Raw genomic sequence first — 15,698 nt, forward strand, 5'->3', positions numbered from 1 at the left:
AGATAGCCTAAACATCTTATTTTTTAGATAAAAGCGCCCTAGGTCAGAGATTCTCATATTTCAACAAGACGTACTATGCTGTTTGCCTGACCTAACGGAAAGGCGCACACCTCATTTTTAGAACCACTGCACTAGTCATAAGCCATTTAACTCACCAGCTAGCTCTCGAACAAATTGCAATACAAAATTGGTGCTCCACATTAGCGCATATCCACCTTTGTCAAGTAAAGCATGCACAATTTCAAGGGTTAGTATGAGCATCATACATATAAGCAGCTGAAACATGCGCAAAATCATGTTCAGGTTGCTTCAGGAACTTTGCTACACATTTGTGATACTGTAGTTGCAGCAATTGTTAAGTTACTTATTACAAAACAACGATTTTACTGAACGTAACAAATCCTGTATACAATGGACGAGAAACTATCTTCTGCCCACCCGAGTTTGGGCTTTTTTTTCAGCGTTCCAATAATTAGTAAATTAACGCACATCATTAGGGTTAGGATTCAGGTTAGCGTTTGGGTTCAGGTAGGTCAAGTGTTATTAATTCTATCTCACATTTTTTGTTATCTTATGTGAATTTTTAGCGAATATTTTTAATTTATCTACGCCGGGAGTTTACCTAAAGGTCCAATTTAGTGCATTGCCACGACCTCAAGGTCTAAAAATCAGACTTTTCTGCCTTTGGATGCCCTAATTGTCGTAGACCTTTTTGCTTAGAAATGTAGGCTACTAATTTTTAACGAATCGGGTAAAAACAGAAACTCATTAGTAAAATATCCGAAAAATAAAAAATCAACGTTTTATCAATGATACTATATAGGTTATATAGTATCATTGGTTTTATTTAATCAATATTTATAATTTTTTCATACATTTTCTAACATGGCATAACTTGACTCGGTGAAATACAAGTTGTGACGTCATGCTGGAGTGAACCGCTTTTGTGACAGGTTCGGGTTCGGTTAAGGTTCAGGTTCTTTTAAAATATTCGGTTCGGCTCCTTAAAATCTTACGAAAAACTCGAAAAAAATGACCCAACCGGTTCATGAAGTTCCGGTTCGACTCCCTGGTTTTAAGTTGGTTTTAAGCTGCATCAACCAAACAATCTATGGTGCGAGCAACGTGATGCCAACTATGAATACAACTTAAAACAAAGTTTAACTCTAGTCGTAATAGGAATATCAAAGCCCATACAGAAGTAGGTATCATTTTGAACGTTTCGAATAACTCTTCATTCATTGTCAACAATATGGGGCTTTGATATTCTTATTACGTCTTACTACAACCTCAACCATTATGCTTCAAAGTTTAACTCTAGTCATTGTGACATTATAACTGCAACTATTCAGCGCCAAAAAAACTAAAAGTCAATATGTGACGCCGCCCACCGCTTACTCACACCAAAAGCTAGTCAGCAAATAATTTCTGGCAGATTATTTCAACGCCGAAATAAACTTCTTATTTATTTTTTCGAAAAAATTTTTTACCACCGTCTTTAAGACCGGTTTATATTTTTTTAAATTTTGAAAAAAAAAATAATATTCGAAAAAATATTAATATTCAATATTAATATTCGCCATAAAAATCAAATTAAAGATGTCATCCCAGGTTGAAACTAATTTTTTTAAGTAGCGCAGGAGTAAACCTTTCCAATGATGCCTCGCTTCCTATAAATTTGTTAGGGAGTAAGGGTTTAATTCGGCAAAAACCGATATTAGTATTCATGACATATCGCGATAATTTTTCAAAGTCTCTAGTACCCTCATTTTATCTATTAACAGTCCCGATATCGCGATTTTCACCCCAAAAACATCCGACAAAAATAGGCACAAATGATTTTCATCCCCGGATGAAACCAAAAACATTGCATAGAAGGTTAGGATTTCCCAAAGATAAAACTTTTACGCTCATTGTTTTGGTAAAACAGTGTACAATGCAAATTAAAATATACCCCAAAAAGCACAGTTGCGTGTTGTGTCAACTAAAGGAGTAGGTTAAATTTATGTCAATTTAAGCAGGAAAGACGCGAAGGCGAATTTTTTTAAAATTAAAGTTATCAACTTAAGAAAAATGCGAAAAAAAACGTTTAAAACTTAAAATTGCTTACCGATAAAACCGCTGAACTACGCGCGATAATTACCTTGACCATTAACGGTTACACCGCGGTCCGCTTTAATAAGTCCAAGCGAAATCACGTCTCAAGGGAACGCAGTTCTCCAAATAAAGAGACATGTCTGGGAAATTAATTAAGATTATTGCGACGCCTCTCGTCCTCTCCCGCCCAAATTGCTCCACTCCATATCAACAAAAACATCCGTTCGATGGACAAAGCAAGCAAAAATTAGTGAAGACCAAAATAAAAAAGGAGGGGGTCTACCGCGTATCCATTTTGGACACTTTTTTAGTTGGAAATTTTTGGAACTTTGTGCACTTATTTTCGGCTGGTGCGCAAAATTTTGGGCACCTGCGCACATGGTACAAACATTAGAGGGAACACTGCAGGGGGGTATTATCTTGCAAGTGCTCATTTATGTTTGCATTTTTGCCCGAATTTAAAATTGTGTAGTTGCCCTTGTGCTGGGTCTACCCTAATGATGAACACACCGTCAGAAAGAGCCAACCCTCTTCTGTACGGCGAGAGAAAAAATAACCCCCTATATGCATGGTGCGATGCCTAGCGGAACTCTTATCTTACCCTATATTATAAAATACGTGTCACTAGGTGGCAGCACAGAAACTCCGGTCGAATCTTGGGGTAGCCTTATTCTATTCCTAAAACGTAACTATGAGTGCAGACCAGCGCCCATTTTAAAACTGGAATAAAATTACTTAATATATATACATCACTGATTAAGGTTAGGTCAGTTTTGAAGGAGGGTTAAACCATCAGAAATTTTAAGATCGGTTGTAAAAAGGTTAATTATATGGGCCGAAAATTTATTTTCGGGACATATCTTGTTTTTGCCGTTATTATATGGGCCGAAATTTTATTTTCGGGACATATCTTGTTTTTGCCGTTGTGATATGGGCCGAAAATTTATTTTCTGGACATATCTTGCTTTTGCCGTTGTTTTTATATGGGCCGAAAATTTATTTTCGGGACATATCTTGTTTTTGCCGTTATTCTTTTTTGGTTTCCTATGGTTTCCTGTGGTTTCCTATGGTTTCCTATGGTTTCCTATGGCATGTTTCAGACCGATTTTGTCCGAAGCTTTATGGAAAAAGTATACATCGTAGAACCTTCAAATTGACATGGCGTGGGGCGCACTTGATCAGTTTTCCCATCCCTCACTATTCGTGTGATACGGCGGGTCACAGTGCGACGAAACAGGAAGATTAGTTCACATTTTCGTCGAAAATGGAATTTGGGGGCGCACTTTTAACAGAACAACAATTTTACAATCGCCCTCAACACACGACAAACTAAATGTAAATGTCTCAATATTATTATTCTGTAATGGTTCATGTGCATTCAAGTTTCAAATGCTTGCGTGTATGCCTATTGATAATACAAATAACGTGTATTAAAAATTTACAAAAAGTTTTGGAAGCACACTAGTGTGCCGCATTGCACGCAGTTTGGGACGCCTGATCTAGGTCGACAGATTCGGTGAGTCTGTGATGGCTTTCGGTGCACTAACGATAAGTAAGCCGTAATCCTTGGTCAAAAAGCCACATCTGAAGGGCTAGATCACAGTTGTTCAAAACATAGTGCGTGTGTCTTTCATCTGCTGCCGCTAATTGCTGTATTTTTCCAGCCAATCGTCAACACAAACAGTAAAACAAATCTATGATTAGTCGCCACGCGCGCGCCTCGTGTATTATGACGTAACAGCGGTGCAGCGCCGACTAAGTGGTGACTATTGCCTTTTGTCAGTTGGTCACCATTCACGAAATTTCCTTTAGCTCATCGCTATTCCCGCTCTCTGCAATCACGTGCGCACATACGTCATTGAGACGTGAGCAAATTGCGAAATTTTTCCATATGTGTGAGTACAACAATGATAGAATACTTGTTATGTACAGTGCTGCCCTTGTCATACTTGAAATTAGATGTTAGTCCGATTTTTCCTAATTATATTCCATTTTAAACTTTGGGGCTTTTAATTTTAACAAATTGGATTGGAATAAGAATTAGTGAAGTTCTACAACTACATAAGTTTAACTAAAATCTATAACAAAATTAACTACACAATTTGTATGTAATAATCGATGTGTTTTCTTTTCATTGAATTTGAATTGCCGAGATTTGTAACGCAGATTGACACTTCCCAGGGCTAATATAATTCATCTGACATAACCGAATACTTTAGTTACTTATTATATCACTTTGTGAAATGCGTGTGCAGTTTACCTTCAATGAAAAACTAATTTTCAACTTTCAACTGATAACTGAAAGCCATTGGCAAAATTAGCAGTTTCAGTAAAATCGAAAATTAGTTTTTCATTAAAGGTAAACTGCACACGCATTTCACAAAGTGATATAATAAGTAACTAAAGACTTATCTAGTTACCCTACTATTTTGGGCACTGGGCTAGAATCCAATCACATTTCCGTCCGGGGGTTTACATTGCTGAAACTATTTGCGTTTGGGTTGTGAAAGGTCAAGTATTGTTGTCATGTTTATTCTCCTATATTTATCTTTTCCTTGCAATTTAAATTTTGCCAACACGTTTTGTAAGTGTAAAAATGTGGTAGGACTTTATATCAGAGATAAATTTTGTTATCAATAACGATTTCTTGGATGCAAACTTGTATACATTACATACTTACCGAAATATGATGTGGGTTTCTTTAAATACCACTGTGGGCAGCAGTTTTTCCATCCCTCGCTATTGGTGTGATACGGCTGGGTCACAGTGCGACGAAACAGGAAGATTAGATCAAATTTTCGTCGAAAATGGAAGGAGACAGGTGCCAGTAGGCCCTTCCACGATTTCCTGTGGGAATGCCAGCCGACTGTGCATTGAATTAAAGGGCTGTTTGAAATGGACGCGCTTTTATAGTAGCTAAATTAAGAGGCGAGAGATGTTTCGTACGCCTCGTGTAATATTTTAGCCTCTTTTAGTAAGCAAGAAATAGCTTGTATGCGCGTACAGTCTTGGGCAGGTTCCAGCTTTGTATGGTTTGTTTAGGGATAGGATGTCGTAAAATTAGACAAAGTTAAAATGCCTCTCATTAGAAGATGTTGTTGCTTATTGTATACTCTCATTATGCCACTTTTGGTTTGTTTCCATCTATGAAGATTTGGTTTTAGTGTACCCTAGTTTATTGTGTGTTTACTATATTAATTCCAAATATTTGTGGTTACGATCTAGTCTTTTTTTGTTTTTACGTAGAACCTTCAAATTTTCAGACATGGCGTAGAGTGGTATGAAGGTGCTATGTAGAGGTTTATGAGGCTGCACCCCTAGGCACCTCCAATTGGGCGACAAAAAACAAAAGTGTTACGTCATCGTTTTAGTTCATAACAGCTATCTACTCCTATCTAGCGGCAGAAAAACTTCAATACAGAATTCGTTCATATTCGCTTGCTTTGTCCAGCTCGCGTCGCGACGAGGCGGCTGCTGGCATCCCTGCTGCGCCCTATTGTCCCGCGCGTGCAACATTTGTGTTGGAAGTGGCTTGCCTAGTAAAACTATGCACATGCGACTTGCCTTTCATAAAGAGGCCTCTCTAAGTAAAAAAACCTATTGCTCTTACAACACAAAATATTTTACCACCGCAAATTTAAATGCGAATCCTACAGGCAGTGTACACATCTCTGTTAGCACATGTTGTAATTGTTGCACCATTCAAACATATCAACACCAGGTCTAAGCAAATATAATTATACAAGGGCCGCAACAACAAAAAGCTTAAGTTTAACGCATTCTTAACGACGACGTTACAAAGCTACGTCATAACATGGCGTCATAAATAAATAAATCTTGCGTTTATTGGATTTAAATTGGCAAAACTTTCAATATAAAACGTGGCTTATTAGGCACATAAACGTGTTTGCATATTGCTAAAAACTACAGATTTAAACTCTGTTTCAACAGTGATTGCTCAGACCAAGGCATGGTAAAAATTTACACAGTAAAAGTTGGAAAAAGTATAGCAAACCATAAACGTTAAATCATTTAGAGAGAATGAAAATATTGACTTTTTAAACATGCTAGCTGACCAAAATGTAATAACATGGCCGTAAGCATTATCTACGTAAATTTTTATTGATCAAATGTATGTTTCAATCATTTGCCAAAATCTACGCCATATTTGAACCCCCTTCGCTTCAAAGCCATAATTTATTATATTATTATACACAACTTATAATTGTGTGTAGATATGTTGGATTGGAGTAACATACAGAACAGGTGCAAATAGCAAATATTCTCCAAATACGATGTTTCCAATATTCTCCAAATCGTATTTCATCGTATTGTCGCGGTAATACACAAAGAGGTAAGGCCGTGAATAAAGTTTCACCCAGCGTACAATTAACGGAGGGAAGCATTGCGAGTAGAGATGTTCAAAGCAGAATATCGGCGACACATTTATAATGCTTGCTTTAAATGCAGCGTCAGCATTTTTTCGGGCGACCAATTACTTTGCGATAAGCTTCGCCTAATAATCAAGTGTCCGCTGCAAATTTAAATGCGAAATCTTAAGGCAGTGTACGCCTCTCTGTTAGCACCTGTTGTGCATGTTGCTCCAACCAACCTACCAACATCAGGCCTAAACAACTAGCAAAACTTTCGATTTAATAGTTTGCGTATTGAGAACATAATAGTGTGTTTCATATTGTTTAAAACTACAGATTTAAAGTCTGTTTTAACAGTGATTGCTCGGACCAAGCCATGGTAAAAATTTACCGAGTAAAAGTTTGCAAAAGTATAGCAAACCATAGGCGTTAAACCATTTTAAGTCTTTGGGAGAATGATAATATTTGTTTTTCAAACACGTAAGCTGGCCAAAATGTAATAAAATGGCCATACACACTATCTACGTAAATTCTATTTATCAAATATATGTTTCGATCATTTCCCAAAATCTACGCCATATTTGAACCACTTTCGCATTAAAGGCATAAGTTAAGTGGAGGTTTTCGGCCCATATCTGTTTTTGCTTGCAGAAACAAGTTAAGGAAAATAAAAAACAAAATATATAATATAAAGTACACAATACAAAATATTAAAAAAAAAATAAATAAAATAAAATAAAAAAAATAAAATAAAGTAAAAATTGAAAATAAACACTAAGCCCTGAAAATATACCCCCTGACAAAATATACAACAACCGCACCCCCGTCTAGTTCTTTTTTGGTTTCCTATGGTTTCCTATGGTTTCCTATGGTTTGTTTCAGACCGACTTTTGTCCGAAGCTTTATAGAAAAAGTAGACATCGTAGAACCTTCAAATTTTCAGACATGGCGTAGAGTGGTATGTAGGTGCTTTGTAAAAGTTTATGAGGCTGCACTCCCAGGGGCCTTTGCTTGGGGGGTAAAAACCTGAAATAGTGCGTTTTAGCACTTTGTAGCTAACGACAGCCATCTAGCAGCAGAAAAACTTTCATACAGAATTCGTTCATATTCGCTTGCTTTGTCCAGCTCGCGTCGCGACGAGGCGGCTGCTGGCATCCCTGCTGCGCCCTATTGTCCCGCGCGTGCAACATTTGTGTTGGAAGTGGCTTGCCTAGTAAAACTATGCACATGCGACTTGCCTTTCATAAAGAGGCCTCTTTAAGTAAAAAAACCTATTGCTCTTACAACACAAAATATTTTACCACCGCAAATTTAAGTGCGAATCCTACAGGCAGTGTACACATCTCTGTTAGCACATGTTGTAATTGTTGCACCATTCAAACATATCAACACCAGGTCTAAGCAAATATAATTATACAAGGGCCGCAACAATAAAAAGCTTAAGTTTAACGCATTCTTAACGACGACGTTACAAAGCTACGTCATAACATGGCGTCATAAATAAATAAATCTTGCGTTTATTGGATTTAAATTGGCAAAACTTTCAATATAAAACGTGGCTTATTAGGCACATAAACGTGTTTGCATATTGCTCAAAACTACAGATTTAAACTCTGTTTCAACAGTGATTGCTCAGACCAAGGCATGGTAAAAATTTACACAGTAAAAGTTGGAAAAAGTATAGCAAACCATAGACGTTAAATCATTTAGAGAGAATGAAAATATTGACTTTTTAAACATGCTAGCTGACCACAATGTAATAACATGGCCGTAAGCATTATCTACGTAATTTTTTATTGATCAAATGTATGTTTCGATCATTTGCCAAAATCTACGCCATATTTGAACCCCCTTCGCTTCAAAGCCATAAGTTATTATATTATTATACACAACTTATAATTGTGTGTAGATATGTTGAATTGGAGTAACATACAGAACAGGTGCAAATAGCAAATATTCTCCAAATACGATGTTTCCAATATTCTCCAAATCGTATTTCATCGTATTGTCGCGGTAATACACAAAGAGGTAAGGCCGTGAATAAAGTTTCACCCACCGTACAATTAACGGAGGGAAGCATTTCGAGTAGGGATGTTCAAGGCAGAATATCGGCGACACATTTATAATGCTTGCTTTAAATGCGGCGTCAGCATTTTTTGGGGCGACCAATTACTTCGCGATAAGCTTCGCCTAATAATTAAGTGTCAATAGGGTGTATTTACCGCCGCAAGTTTAAATGCGAAATCTTAAGGCAGTCTACGCCTCTCTGTTAGCACCTGTTGTGCATCTTGCTCCAACCAGCATACCAACATCAGGCCTAAACTTATCTAGCAAAACTTTCGATTTAATAGTTTGCGTATTAGGCACGTAATAATGTTTTTCATATTGTTTGAAACGACAGATTTAAAGCCTGTTTTAACAGTGATTGCTCGGACCAAACTATGGTAAAAAATTGCCTAGTGAAAGTTTGCAAAAGTATAGCAAACCATAGGCGTTAAACCATTTTTAGTCTTTAAGAGAATGATAATATTTGATTTTCAAACACGTAAGCTGGTCAAAATTTAATAAAATAGCCATATGCATTATCTACGTAAATTCTATTTATCAAATATATGTTTCGATCATTCCCCAAATTCTACGCCATATTTGAACCCCTTTCGCATCAAAGGCATATTTTAAGTGGGGAAGTTTTCGGCCCATATCTGTTTTTGCTTGCAGAAACAAGTTAAGGAAAATGAAAAACAAAATATATAATATAAAGTACACAATACAAAATATTAAAAAAAAAATTTAAAAAAAAAAAATTAAAATAAAGTAAAAATTGAAAATAAACACTAAGCCCTGAAAATATATCCCCTGACAAAATATACAACAACCGCACCCCCGTCTAGTTCTTTTTTGGTTTCCTATGGTTTCCTATGGTTTGTTTCAGACCGAGTTTTGTCCGAAGCTTTATAGAAAAAGTAGACATCGTAGAACCTTCAAATTTTCAGACATGGCGTAGAGTGGTATGTAGGTGCTTTGTAAAAGTTTATGAGGCTGCACTCCCAGGGGCCTTTGCTTGGGGGGTAAAAACCTGAAATATTGCGTTTTAGCACTTTGTAGCTAACGACAGCCATCTAGCAGCAGAAAAACTTTCATACAGAATTCGTTCATATTCGCTTGCTTTGTCCAGCTCACGTCGCGACGAGGCGGCTGCTGGCATCCCTGCTGCGCCCTATTGTCCCGCGCGTGCAACATTTGTGTTGGAAGTGGCTTGCCTAGTAAAACTATGCACATGCGACTTGCCTTTCATAAAGAGGCCTCTCTAAGTAAAAAAACCTATTGCTCTTACAACACAAAATATTTTACCACCGCAAATTTAAATGCGAATCCTACAGGCAGTGTACACATCTCTGTTAGCACATGTTGTAATTGTTGCACCATTCAAACATATCAACACCAGGTCTAAGCAAATATAATTATACAAGGGCCGCAACAACAAAAAGCATAAGTTTAACGCATTCTTAACGACGACGTTACAAAGCTACGTCATAACATGGCGTCATAATTAAATAAATCTTGCGTTTATTGGATTTAAATTGGCAAAACTTTCAATATAAAACGTGGCTTATTAGGCACATAAACGTGTTTGCATATTGCTAAAAACTACAGATTTAAACTCTGTTTCAACAGTGATTGCTCAGACCAAGGCATGGTAAAAATTTACACAGTAAAAGTTGGAAAAAGTATAGCAAACCATAGACGTTAAATCATTTAGAGAGAATGAAAATATTGACTTTTTAAACATGCTAGCTGACCAAAATGTAATAACATGGCCGTAAGCATTATCTACGTAAATTTTTATTGATCAAATGTATGTTTCGATCATTTGCCAAAATCTACGCCATATTTGAACCCCCTTCGCTTCAAAGCCATAAGTTATTATATTATTATACACAACTTATAATTGTGTGTAGATATGTTGGATTGAAGTAACATACAGAACAGGTGCAAATAGCAAATATTCTCTAAATACGATGTTTCCAATATTCTCCAAATCGTATTTCATCGTATTGTCGCGGTAATACACAAAGAGGTAAGGCCGTGAATAAAGTTTCACCCACCGTACAATTAACGGAGGGAAGCATTTCGAGTAGGGATGTTCAAGGCAGAATATCGGCGACACATTTATAATGCTTGCTTTAAATGCGGCGTCAGCATTTTTTCGGGCGACCAATTACTTCGCGATAAGCTTCGCCTAATAATTAAGTGTCAATAGGGTGTATTTACCGCCGCAAGTTTAAATGCGAAATCTTAAGGCAGTCTACGCCTCTCTGTTAGCACCTGTTGTGCATCTTGCTCCAACCAGCATACCAACATCAGGCCTAAACTTATCTAGCAAAACTTTCGATTTCATAGTTTGCGTATTAGGCACGTAATAGTGTTTTTCATATTGTTTACGACAGATTTAAAGCCTGTTTTAACAGTGATTGCTCGGACCAAGCTATGGTAAAAAATTACCTAGTGAAATTTGCAAAAGTATAGCAAACCATAGGCGTTAAACCATTTTTTGTCTTTAAGAGAATGATAATATTTGATTTTCAAACACGTAAGCTGGTCAAAATTTAATAAAATAGCCATATGCATTATCTAAGTAAATTCTATTTATCAAATATATGTTTCGATCATTCCCCAAATTCTACGCCATATTTGAACCCCTTTCGCATCAAAGGCATATTTTAAGTGGGGAAGTTTTCGGCCCATATCTGTTTTTGCTTGCAGAAACAAGTTAAGGAAAATGAAAAACAAAATATATAATATAAAGTACACAATACAAAATATTAAAAAAAAAATTTAAAAAAAAAAAATTAAAATAAAGTAAAAATTGAAAATAAACACTAAGCCCTGAAAATATATCCCCTGACAAAATATACAACAACCGCACCCCCGTCTAGTTCTTTTTTGGTTTCCTATGGTTTCCTATGGCATGTTTCAGACCGATTTTTGTCCGAAGCTTTATAGAAAAAGTAGACATCGTAGAACCTTCAAATTTTCAGACATGGCGTAGAGTGGTATGTAGGTGCTTTGTAGAAGTTTATGAGGCTGCACCCCCAGGGGCCTTTGCTTGGGGGGCAAAAACCTGAAATATTGCGTTTTAGCTCTTTGTAGCTAACGACTGCCATCTAGCAGCAGAAAAACTTTCATACAGAATTCGTTCATATTCGCTTGCTTTGTCCAGCTTGTGAAGTGACGAAGCGACTTACCGCCTGCTACGCTTTATTGTCCCGCGCGTGAGACTTTCATTGTGCGAAGTGGCACGTCCAAAACTGGGCTCGTGCGACTTGCATTTTAAAAAGAGGCTTCTCTTTAGTAAAATTACTTAATGCTCTTAAGAAACAACTTATTTTAACGCCGAAAATTTAAATGCGAAATCTGGTGGCAACTCCAATTCAACATATCAACACCAGGCCTACACAACTTAAAATTGTGTGTTGATATGTTGGATTGGAGTAACATACTATACAGGTGCAAATAACAAATATTCCCCAAATACGATTTTTTCAAATATTCTTCAAATCGTATTTCATCGTATTGTCGCGGTAATACACAAAGAGGTAAGGCCGTGAATAAAGTTTCACCCACCGTACAATTAACGGAGGGAAGCATTGCGAGTAGAGATGTTCAAAGCAGAATATCGGCGACTCATTTATAATGCTTGCTTTCAATGCGGCGTTAGCTTTTTGTCGGGCGACCAATAACTTCGCGATAAGCTTCGCCTAATAATCAAGTGTAAATAGGGTGTATTTACCGCCGCAAATTTAAATGCGAAATCTTGAGGCAGTCTACGCCTCTCTGTTAGCACCTGTTGTGCATCTTGCTCCAACCAGCATACCAACATCAGGCCTAAACATCTAGCAAAACTTTCGATTTAATAGTTTGCGTATTGAGCACATAATAGTGTTTTTCATGTTGTTTGAAACTACAGATTTAAAGCCTGTTTTAACAGTGCTCGGACCAAGCCATGGTAAAAAATTACCGATTAAAAGTTTGCAAAGGTATAGCAAACCATAGGCGTTAAACCATTTTTATTCTTTAAGAGAATGATAATATTTGATTTTCAAACACGTAAGCTGGTCAAAATGTAATAAAATGGCCATACGCATTATCTACGTAAATTCTATTTATCAAATATATGTTTCGATCATTCCCCAAAATCTACGCCATATTTGAACCCCTTTCACATCAAAGTGGGGAAGTTTTCGGCCCATATCTGTTTTTGCTTACAGAAACAAGTTAAGGAAAATGAAAAACAAAATATGAAATATATAATATAAAATACACAATATAAAATACAAAATATTAAAAAATAAAAAGTATAAAATAAAAATTAAAAAATCCGGAGCTTTATAGAAAAAGTATACATCGTAGAACAGTGGTTCCCAACCTGGGGGTCGCGACCCCCTTGGGGGTCGCAAAGCATTTCATAGGGGGTCACGAAGCTATTGCTCATGCAACAACAAAAGTGAATGTAAGTAGGGCGAGGTACCGGTCCGCTAGTAGTATGTGCCTTATTGTGTGTCACTCATCCAGTATGCGTCCACTGTGATGTAATAAATATGACTTTAGGTCCTACAGTAACGTTTATTACATCACAGTGAACGCATACTGTGTAGGACTAAGCGTTCAGTCACTGTAAATTGAAACTCTATTAACAAAGTAGCCTTGTATATTAGACAACAGAGATCAGTCAAGACTCGAGATTGCTAAAAAATAGTTAAGGGAGCATCGTTCGATGGAGAAAAAACGAAAATACATTGAAGAGTACATAAACCTCGGCTTTACTTCTTTATTGACCAATGGTGTTGAGAAGCCCAAGTGTGTTCTCTGCAACGTTGTTCTTAGCGCAGAATCATTGAAACCATCAAAATTGAAACGCCATTTGGAAACCAAGCACCCTCAACATGCTAAAAAGGATGCAGAATTCTTTAAGCGCCATGAAGCTGGTCTCAAGCGGCAACGGCTTGATGCTACTGGAAACTTTCATCAGGTAAATGTGGCTGTACTTCAGGCGTCCTATGAAGTCGCACTGGAAATTGCCAAAGGAAAGAAACCTCACACTATTAGGGAAACACTTGTGAAGCCATGCTTGTTAAAAACAGTAAAGCTGGTTCTCGGGGATGCAAGTGCGGCGAAAGTGAAACAAGTCTCTCTTTCTAACAATACCATCAAGAGACGCATATCGGATATGTCCAAAAATGTAACAGTGCAAGTGATACAGGAGATCAAGGCTTCTCCGATGTTTTCAATTCAGGTAGACGAGACAACAGATGTTAGCTCATGTGCTCAGCTTCTCGTTTTTGTCAAGTATATCAATTCCGGTGACTTCAAAGAGGAATTTCTTTTCTGCAGTGAGCTGGAAACTACTACAAAAAGTGCAGATGTTATGAAGAAGATGACAACTTTTTTTGAATCTGTCCAACTTGATTGGACAAATGTTTGTGGAGTTTGTACCGATGGCGCCCCTTTTATGTTGGGATCGCAGTCTGGCTTTCAAACACAAGTTAAGGGGCTTGCACCTGAAGCAAAGGGAACGCACTGTTTCATCCATAGATATGCGCTTGCCAGCAAAACATTACCAGCTCAACTAAAATATGTATTGAATTCTGTGGTGAAAATCGTAAATTTTATCAAAGCAGGAGGTCTCAGCTCACGTCAGTTCAAAGAACTTTGCAAGGATATGAACTCAACACACGAAACGTTGCTTTTCCACACAGCTGTTCGTTGGCTCTCCAAAGGGAACGTTCTCAATCGCGTTTATGAGATGAAGGTTGCGATTCAGGCATTTTTAGAATTTAAAAATAAAAGGGAATTTTTGTCATACTTCAATGATGATAAGTGGATGAACTGCCTGGCTTATTTGGCGGACCTATTTGAAAAATTGAACTGCCTAAATCTGAAACTTCAAGGGAAAGACACAAATATTATACAACTCAATGATAATGTCAAGGCATTTGTCTCAAAATTGAAAAACTGGCAGCGAAAAGTGCATATTGGGAACATTGCTATGTTTGACAGATTGTCCAGTGTTTCTTGCATCGAAGAAACGGGTGAAGAGTTCGAAGATTTAAAAAAATTGATTGTGGCACACCTGCAGACCATGGAGTCCGAGTTCCAACGTTACTTTCCAGAACTCCAAGAACAAGAAGCTACACTTGTTCAAAATCCGTTTTCCGTTTCTTTGGATGCAAGTGGCATTCCTGATGAAATCCAAGATAAATATTTTGATCTTAAGAATGACTCATCTGCTCGAATTCGCTACCATGAAAAGTCACTCCCTCAATTTTGGTGTGAAATGTATGATTCATACCCACAAATTTCTAAGCTGGCTTTTCACGTGTTACTGCCCTTTGCTACGACGTATCTATGCGAGAGTGGTTTTTCAGCTCTTCTACATATGAAAACGAAGGAAAGAAATAGAATGAATGTGGAAGACGACATGAGACTGGCTCTGTCTAGCACCCAACTTCGGATTTCACGGTTAGCTGCAGACCTACAAGGTCAACCATCGCATTGATTTGTCAATAAATGCAAGAAAAACATTTTTAGTGCTGCCTTTCTAATTATGCATTTAGGAAAGGATATAAGTGGGGGTCGCGGTATCTAAGAAAATTTTTAAAGGGGGTCACCAAGACAAAAAGGTTGGGAACCACTGTCGTAGAACTTTAAAATTTTCAGACATGGCGTAGAGTGGTATGAAGGTGCAATGTCGAGGTTTATGAGGCTGCACCCCTAGGTGCCTTTGACTGGGGGGCAAAAACCTGAAATATTGCGTTTTAGCTCTCTGTAGCTAACGACTGCCATCTAGCAGCAGAAAAACTTCCATACAGAATTTGTTCATATTCGCTTGCTTTGTCCAGCTCGTGAAGTGACGAAGCGACTCACCGCCTGCTGCGCTTTATTGTCCCGCGCGTGAGACTTTCATTGTGCGAAGTGGCACGTCCAAAACTGGGCTCGTGCGACTTGCATTTTATAAAGAGGCTTCTCTTTAGTAAAATTACTTAATGCTCTTAAGAAACAACTTATATTACCGCCGCAAATTTAAATGCGAAATCTGGTGGCAACTCTAATCCAACATATCAACACCAGGCCTACACAACTTAAAATGGTGTGTTGATATGTTGGATTGGAGTAACATACTATACAGGTGCAAATAGCAAATATTCTTCAAATACGATTTTTTCAAAT

General features: G+C 37.5%; 1 pseudogene; it reads left to right on the plus strand.

The window, feature by feature from the left end:
• The first annotated feature begins 13,245 nt into the window (after positions 1–13,245).
• LOC146148652 (SCAN domain-containing protein 3 pseudogene) lies at positions 13,246–15,027 on the plus strand (annotated as a pseudogene).
• The last annotated feature ends 671 nt before the right edge of the window (positions 15,028–15,698 follow it).

The sequence above is a fragment of the Ascidiella aspersa genome, chromosome 4, assembly GCF_963924565.1.
Source record: "Ascidiella aspersa chromosome 4, kaAscAspe10.2, whole genome shotgun sequence".
In the NCBI taxonomy this organism is placed as follows: Eukaryota; Metazoa; Chordata; class Ascidiacea; order Phlebobranchia; family Ascidiidae; genus Ascidiella; species Ascidiella aspersa.